General features: G+C 41.5%; 1 long non-coding RNA gene across 2 annotated transcripts in view; it reads right to left on the bottom strand.

The window, feature by feature from the left end:
• Positions 1 to 3,942: 3,942 nt before the first annotated feature.
• The window catches only part of LOC133238411 (uncharacterized), a 62,008-nt gene continuing 56,948 nt past the window's right edge, over positions 3,943 to 9,002 (bottom strand). Inside the window, exons 5-6 of one of the 2 annotated variants that reach the window (XR_009733524.1) lie at positions 7,082 to 7,268; positions 3,943 to 4,302 (exon numbers count right to left, since the gene is read on the bottom strand). This is a non-coding gene — a long non-coding RNA (uncharacterized LOC133238411). The remainder of the gene's footprint in view (positions 4,303 to 7,081; positions 7,269 to 9,002) is intronic. The other variant, XR_009733525.1, reaches the window with a different exon arrangement.

The following is a 9,002-nucleotide window of genomic DNA, read 5'->3' as shown; positions in this document are numbered from 1 at the left end:
GTGTAGCTTTACTGCTTTGCCGGGCAAATGGGGCCACAGCAGGATAATGCCTTCAAAACTGTGTGTCCCCCTCTGGAGGGGGTGGTGAGGAGTCTTATAGTGTTCAAGGAGCAGGACATGATTCACTCCTGGACATTCTTCTGGTTAGTTGGTGGTGAGGTAATTGGAAGTCAGTATCATCAACCTTCTGGTTCTAACTGGTCTATGAGCCTGTGGGCAGCATAAAGTTAACTTCTCCCACCTGGCCTGGAGTTTCAATATCTGCAAAACAGCTCAAGGGACATGGCTCAGAATATTAACTATAGTCCTTGCATTGCATATGCATGCTAAGTTGCTTCAGTCTTGTCTTACTCTTTGTGACCTCATGGACTGTAACCCGCCAGGCTCCTCTGTCTGAGGAATCCCCAGAATCCTCTGGGATTCTCCAGGCAAGAATACTGGCGTGGGTTGCCATGCCCTCCTCCAGGGGATCTTCCCGACCCAGGGATTAAACTTGCATCTCCTGCATTGGCAGGCAGGTTCTTTACCACTAGCTCCTCCTTGAGGAGGAACTAAAGGTCCTTGACTTTGTTTAATGGCTAAAGTATTATTGTCTTCCTTTCTCTTATTTTCTCACTTCTCTGATTAAATTTATTGTTTCTCTAAAGTTTTTCTACAGACAAAAGGCAGGTGGAAGACATGGGTGAGGGTCTATTCTGGGAAGGCCTCCTAGGGTCCTGCCTAGTTACACTCTCCCCGTGACCATTTGTCTTTGGTCACTTCTCCATGCACCACCCTTCTCACAACCTGTTTCTGTCTTCACTGGATCCTTCTTTATTTCCACTCATCTCTCTACATTTGATACCTCAAACTCTCTGGCTTCTTCACTCATGTGTGATCTAGAGTCAGATTTGCCCCTTTGATCAAAAAATATTGAGTTCTTACTGTATACCAGGCAACAGACATAATTTCTGTTTCCTCTGAACTTACATTCTCCTGAGGTAAGCAGATTATCATGCTCAGAAAATATTATAGACTGCATTTGAGTGATATGGAGGAAATGGACAAGATGTTACGAGGTAGACTAATAGGTGATCTAAATTAGTCCCATGTTGTGGGGGAAGGGAGAGTTATAAAAGACTTTTCTGGGGGAAGTGACATTTAAGCTGGGATCTGGAAGAAAAATAGCAGTTACTCAGGTAAAGGGGGAAATGTTTGAGAGATACGCTGGAGAACTTGGACCAAACCATTAAATCATTCAGAGCCTTACAGATCACATTACGTTTTGCCATAGTAATAAATATCAATGGCTTACAACAGCCAGATATCTATTTTCAGCTCATGCTGTATGTCCATTGTGGGTCTTGTCTTCATGTTGCCTTCATGCCTGATGAATCAGCCTTTATCTGGGCTGATGCCAGCCTTATAAAAATGGAAGAGAGAAAAATAAAGAGCTCTTAAACCTTCTGCTTAGAAATAACACATATCATGTTGACCCTCATTCCACTAACCAAAGCAAGTCACTTTTGTGTTCAATAAGGTAGGAACATATGATCCTCTTACATGGGTGGGGGGGGGGGGGGCGGGTATCCCTTCAAGTCACATAACCAAGTTTATCATCAGAAAGGTAGGGAAGTAGAATCCTCTGCTAGGGAAGGACATCAACTACTTTGAACACAAATACAATTTCAGACAAATATTTTATTCTAAGAGCAATTGAAAGTCATTGAAAGGTCTTTGTGATAAGATTCATAATTTTAAAAAGATCCACTATAGTGTGGGTAATGGTTTGAACAGGGTCAAAATTAGATTTTGGCTGGTTACCATAATGGTAAAGCTGGAGCTTCCCTGGTGGCTCAGACAGTAAAGAATCTGCCTGCACTGCAGGAGACCCAGGTTGGATCTCTGGGTCAGGAAGATTCCCTGGAGAAGAGTATGGCTACCCACTCCAGTACTCTTGCCTAGAGAATCCCATGGACAGAGGAGCCTGGCAGACTACAGTCCATGGGGTCACAAAGAGTTGGACGCAACTAAGCAACTTACACAAGCACGTTCAAAGCTGTACTTTTTGAGCTTCCCAGGTGGTGCCAGTATTAAAAAAAAAAAAAAAAACGCCTGCCAATGCAGAAGATGTAAGAGACTTGGGTTCAATCCCTTGATTGGGAAGATCCCCTGGAGAAGGGCACGGCAACCCACCAAGTATTCTTGCCTGGAAAATCCCACAGATAGAGGATCCTGGAGGGCTACAGTCCATAGGGTTGTAGAGTCAGACATGACTGAAGTGACTTAGTGTGCACAGTGAGGAAAAGAGAGGAATCAACAATGTTGCCCAGATTTGACTCTCCCTACATTCACACCATAGTTACCTACTCATTCATAGCCACCCTCTTCTCTCACTATCCGGGTGTACCATTCTGCTCTCCATTCCAAATCCTGCCACTGTATCAAGTGATTTCAGTATACATTTGAGCAACCCATCTACTGCCTTTCAAATCTTCTGTGTGTATGTGTATTAAGAACCATGAGCATGAGATTTTCATCTTAACCAAGTTTTAAGTGCACAATATAATATTGCTGATAATAGGCAATACACCATATAGCAGATCTCTAGAACTATTAATAATTCATCTTGCATTTTTTTAAAAACAGCTCTTATTGAGGACTCTAAGAATAGAACACACTCTACACCTCAGTCACCTACTTTACTCGCTGTTTACAGGGAAGCCTCCAGGCTTTTGGAGGACATGGCAACCCACTCCAGTATTCTTTCCTGGAGAATCCCATGGACAGAGAAGCCTGGTGGGCTATGGTCCATGGGGTTGCAGAGAGTCAGACACAACTGAGCAACTTTCAGTCTTTTACCAAGATATGTACTTTTGCTGAGTCCTAAAAAATTGATGCTTTTGAACTGTGGTGCTGGATAAGACTCTTGAGAGTCCCTTAGATAGCAAGGAGATTAAGCCAGTCAATCCTAAAGGAAACCAACCCTGAATATTCATTGGAAGGACTGATACTGAAGTTGAAGCTCCAATACTTTGGCCACCTGATGCAAAGAACTGACTCATTAGAAAAGACCCTGATGCTGGGAAAGATTGAGGGCAAGAGAAGGGGTGACAGAGGATGAGATGGTTGGATGGCATCATGGCCTCAATGGACATGAGTTTGAGCAAACTCAGGGAGATAAGGAAGGACAGGGAAGCCTGGTGTCCTGCAGTTCATGGGGTTGCAGAGTCAGACACGACTTAGCAACTGAACAACAATACTTTTGACTGCATGTATTTCTTAGCAAAAAAAAAAAAACACATATAAACTAGCTTCTCCTTTCTCTCTTCAGAGCAGTTCTTCAGAGTTGTCTCCCAGGCTGTGGTCCTCAGTAAGATCATGAATAAAAACTTAAATTCACAATTATCATGTTATGTGTTTTTCTTTAAGTTGACATTATGACAACAGAACTGAGTAGTTGTAACAGAAACTGTGAGCTTCCTAGGTAACTCAGCAGTAAAGAATCTGCCTGCAATGCAGGAGACACAGGAGATATGAGTTTGATCCCTGGGTCGAGAAAACCCCCTGAAGGAGGAAATGGCAACCCACTCCAGGGTTCTTGCCTGGAGAATCCCATGGACAAAGGAGCCTGGCAGGCTACAGTCCATGGGTCGCAAGAGTCAGACACGACTTAGCAACTGAGCATGGACACACGACAGAAACTGCATGGCTCAGACATCCAAAGTCATTGCCCAAGACCCCTTGTTTCACCATTGCATCCATATAACCAAACTTGGCATATGGCAAGCCTTTGAAAAATTATTTGTCCATGTTAATCTCTCTCTCTCTCTCATTCTCTCTCCCCTATAAACTGTCAAGATTTTTTTTTTTAACTTAGCTTTATGGTTCAGTAGAATGGATTCAGTAAGTCTTGGAGACAATGCCCTTCATGGAATGTTTCACTAGCACCAGGACACTTCATCAAAACAGGGCTCATTTTACTTTTCCACCAGTAAGTAACTGCAAACAGAAATGGCTCTCCACTTCTCCAATGAGCAATGGTCCTCTGGGAGACTTGACATTCTCCATTTAATTACCAATAACAGTTAGATGATTTCCTCTGGGTGTTACTGTGTCTCAGTCGGGAAAGTCACTCACACAAACAAGAGGAGGAGGTGTGTTCACTGTTCCCAAGGCTGCTCACCCACACCATCAAATCAAACAAAAGGAATTTTACTTTCGGTCTTCTTTTGCTCTCATACCATCACATCTCCTCCTTTTGAAAAAAGTTTCAGTTCATTTGGCTCCAGATTACCTCAAAAGAATGAGTCCTTTTCCAGCCTGTGGAGAGATACCAAGAAAACAGCTACATATTTAAAACAAAGCATTTTACCTATGTCAGCCCTTTCCAAAGTTTGTCAGTAACGCCAGACCAGCGTGAACCTGGAATGAGACATACACCAGTCTCAGGGCAACCGGGGAAGAAACTGGTGAACATCATGAGTTATAATCTTCCAAGGTCCCAGCCACTCCTTGGAGGCTCAAATAGCCCCCTTCCTTAGCATGGTGTGATTTTATTAATAGTTCTATTAATCTCCCTCAACTGCTGGGGAGATCCCAGACTTAGATCTTGGGAGGCTCCCAGGCAATTATTCAATAACTGATTCACTCTGGCTCCTGAGGAATGTTAGTTCTCATGCAGCATAATCTGGTTTCTGCAAAATAAGACCAATCATCTCTTCATCTCTTATCTGTTTTTACAGTGGTGCTCTGAGGAGAAATTTTGGTGAGATGAGTAAATGGGTCGTGTTGCACAGTCACTCAGTCATGTCCAACACTTTGAGACCCCAGGGACTGCAGCATTCCAGTCTTCCCTGTCCTTCACTATCTCCTGGAGTTTGCTAAAACTCATGGCCCCTTGTATATAGAGGTCAGGATTTATATACAGAGATCAAGGTTTCTCAACCTTGACACTTTGGACGCTTAGGGGAGGATGATTCTTTTGCTGGGAAAGATTGAAGGGAAAGGAAAAGGGGGAAGCAGAGGATGAGATGGTTAGATAGTATCAGTGACTCGATGGATGTGAATTTGAGCAAACTCTGGGATTTGGTGAAGGACATGAGGAGCCTGGTGTGCTGCAGTCCACGGGGGTGCAAAGAGTCAGATATGACTTACAGACTGAATAACAATAACACAACAGTTCTTTTGGTGGGGGCTGTCCTGTACATGGTAAAAGGCTTTGCAGCATTCATGGCCTCCACCTTCTAGATAACAGTAGCAGATCCACAACCCCACGTGGTGGCCTTGCCTTTCAAACCAAGCTCATCTATAGCTACCCCTCCAGGCTCCAATGCCTAGCCTACCCAGGTTCACTATGTTCTAACCCCACTGTCCAACCTTTAAACTTGTTCCCAAATGTATATTTGCTGCCCCTCTGGCTGAAAGGTTCTTCTCCCAGGTCTGCACATGGCTCCTTCCTATCACCCAGATCTCAACTCAAATCATCACCTCCTTAGAAAGGTCTTCCCCAATCGACCTTCCTAAAGCAGCCTGTCTTCCATTCTCCACCCTATATTCCATATATCATTGCCCAGTTTGTTTCCTTCATAGCATTTACTAGGACTTGAAATCATCATATTCATTTGTTTGGTCTGCGGTATTTTCCTAGACTATAAGCCATGAGAGACCGTGGTCCATCCTGCTCTCCTCTGCATCCCCAGTGCCTAGCTAGGGATTGCGTATAGTAGGCATTCAATAAATAGTTATTAACAAATGACTCAATGAATGAATAAGTAAGATTAGAACCTAAGTCTGCAAGGACTTTACAGGATTCCTTCCAAGAGCCCAACAGAATTGGATTTCAAGAGAGAAATTATCTATCATGAGAAACCATTCCGGGTTAAGAATATATTTCCTGCATTCAGATACCGACTCTGCCATTCATCAACTGTGTGACCTCAGGCAAGTTGCTAAGTTCTCCAACTCTCTGTTTTTTTTTTATTAATTTTTAAATTGGAATATAATTGTTTTACAATGTTGTGTTAGCTTCTGATGTACAACAATGTGAATCGGCTATATGTATACATATATCCCCTCCCTCTTCTTTCTGTTTTCTTGTCAATAAAATGGGAATAATAATGGTCTCTTCCTCTAGGACTGTCTCAAGTATTAATCGAGATAATAAACATAAAACTCTGAGTGGTATTTTATACTTAAATATAAAAACTCACAGAGTAATCACTTCATGGGGAAAAGATGGGGAAACAGTGGAAACAGTGTCACACTTTATTTTGGGGGGCTCAAAAATCACTGCAGATGGTGATTGCAGCCATGAAATTAAAAGATGCTTACTCCTTGGAAGGAAAGTTATGACCAACCTCAACAGCATATTCAGAAGCAGAGACATTACTTTGCCAACAAAGGTCCGTCTAGTCAAGGCTATGGTTTTTCCAGTGGTCATGCATGGATGTGAGAGTTGGACTGTGCAGAAAGCTGAGCACCGAAGAATTGATGCTTTTGAACTGTGGTGTTGGAGAAGACTCTTGAGAGTCCCTTGGACTGCAAGGAGGTCCAACCAGTCCATTCTGAAGGAGATCAGCCCTGGGATTTCTTTGGAAGGAATGATGCTAAAGCTGAAACTCCAGTACTTTGGCCACCTCATGCGAAGAGTTGACTCATTGGAAAAGACTCTGATGCTGGGAGGGATTGGGGACAGGAGGAGAAGGGGACAACAGAGGATGAGATGGCTGGATGGCATCACTGACTTGATGGATGTGAGTCTGAGTGAACTCCGGGAATTGGTGATGGACAGGGAGGCCTGGCGTGCTGAGATTCATGGGGTCGCAAGGAGTCGGACACGACTGAGCAACTGAACTGAACTGAACCGAAGTACTGTGTGGCCGGTGTGTGCTGTTGTTGTGGTATGGTGTTTTTACCAATCAAGAATTTTTCAAAATGATGACAACCACTGCAGTATACAAGATTCCAGTGCCTCCCCATAAATCTACTTTGAAAGAGGAAAAGCAGCCCCACAGAACTTTTTACCAGGAACTTTTCCCCTAAAGCTATTCCTTCTAGTTAAATCTGACTTTATCTTGGGCCCCGGCAGAAAACTACTTACATCGTAGTAACCTTTAATAGACCAAAACAATATAATTGGCACCTCCTAGCATTCTCTTCTCCAGGGTGAATAATTCGAATGCCTTGAATGACTCGTTGCTTTTCCCTCTTTCTGATCTTTTATATTTATTGTTCTCAGCTTGGAAACAGATCCAAAAGAAGGAGGAGAGCTGCTGTTGTCTTGGTAACTGTGAAGGGATGGACAACCAAGTTTGGATGAAACAAGAGAAGTTGAGCTGTTTTTGTTTTTTCATTTTTCTTTCTGATCAAAAACATCTCTTTGTTTTGAAACAGAGACACGTGGCTGACACTGTCCTTTTTGTATATTGCCTCCTGATCTCCCCCTTTCTCAATCCTCAGTGGGAAGGGAGAATTATCAAACCATTTGATGGGAGAAAGTGCTTGATGACACCTCAGTTTATCGCCACTTTTAAGGCTTAGTTTTGTATTCATCCTACAAGGCACATAACCTCTCTTCCTAGTTTCTCTTTTGGTTTACATTACAAAGAGTTGGGCCCCTACCTATTCCCTAGCTAAACATATTAACTCCTAAAGATCAGGAATCATGTTTTTTCCTTATATTTTTTAAAAAATCATTTTTAATTACACAAATAAAATAACACCATACAATAACTTCAACAATCTATATGCATACCCACTACATGCCACCACTAATTCCACATCATCAACACACACGTTAATTTTTGTTGACATAAACAGAATTCTATCATATGCACTGTTTTCAAAGTTGCTTTGTGTGCATCACGTAACACAGATATTAATAGTATGGTCCCTGTCTCCTTTCATTTTTGTTATCATTTCCAACCCTTTATTTTCAGATTTTATGTATATATTTTTGCCTTGGCTTTTCTCTTATAAATAGCATGTAGATAATGTTAATTTAATAATGTATAATAATTTAAAATAATGCTATTTTAACCAAGCAGAGTGACAATTTAATAGAATGATAAGAGCATAGCCTTAAGCATCAAAGAGCTTGGGTTTAAGCCTGGATTCTGACTTTAAGCAAATGGCTAAGTCTTTCTTAAGCTTCAGTTTTCACATCTTTAATGGGAGAGTAAAAATAGAACCCACCAAGCAGAATTTGGGCAAACTCAGGGAGACAGGGAAGGACAAGGAAGCCTAGTGTGCTGTGGTCCATGGGACCACATAGTCGGACACAACTTAGTGACTGAACAACAACAAAGGAAATTTCACATGCTTTATTGTGGTTAGGAGTACACACTGAAGCAGCACCTCAGGAGGGCAATACAAGAAAAATATAAAAATTGAAGAGTATATATACCTTCTTTAACTTGAAGTGATTTTTTAAAATTTTATTTATATTTTGAGATAATTTTAAGAAATAATAGTTGTAATAATATTGTAAATTATAGCTGTAAGAAATAGTACACAGGGACTTCCCTGATGGTCCAGTGGCTAAGACTCTGTGCTCCCAATTCAAGGGGCTCAGGTTCGATCCCTGATCAGGGAACTAGATTCTACATGCCACAATTAAGAGTTTGTATGTCACAACTGAAAGATCACTCATGTCACAACTAAGACACGGTGCAGCCAAAGAAATAAAGAAATAGTACACAGAGATCCTATGTAATCTCTATTCGGTTTCCCCATTGATAACACTTTGAAAAGCTACATAGTACAATATCGCAGTTAAGATATTGACAAAGACTCCATCCATTCATCTTATACAGATTTCCCACTTGTACTTATTTGTGTGTGTATTTAGTCTATATATATTTAGTGTATATATACGCATGTATATATGTGTGTGTATTTAGTCCTATAAAATTTTATCACATTCAGGTTCATATATCCACCACCACAGTCAAAACAATGAAGAGCTCCGTCACCAAAAGAATTATTATCTTTGCTTTTTCAAAAAATATTTATTTATTTGG

This window comes from Bos javanicus, chromosome 25 (assembly GCF_032452875.1).
Source record: "Bos javanicus breed banteng chromosome 25, ARS-OSU_banteng_1.0, whole genome shotgun sequence".
Taxonomy (NCBI): domain Eukaryota; kingdom Metazoa; phylum Chordata; class Mammalia; order Artiodactyla; family Bovidae; genus Bos; species Bos javanicus.
Note: the sequence above shows the minus strand (reverse complement) of the source record. Positions and strands in the feature narration are given on the sequence as shown.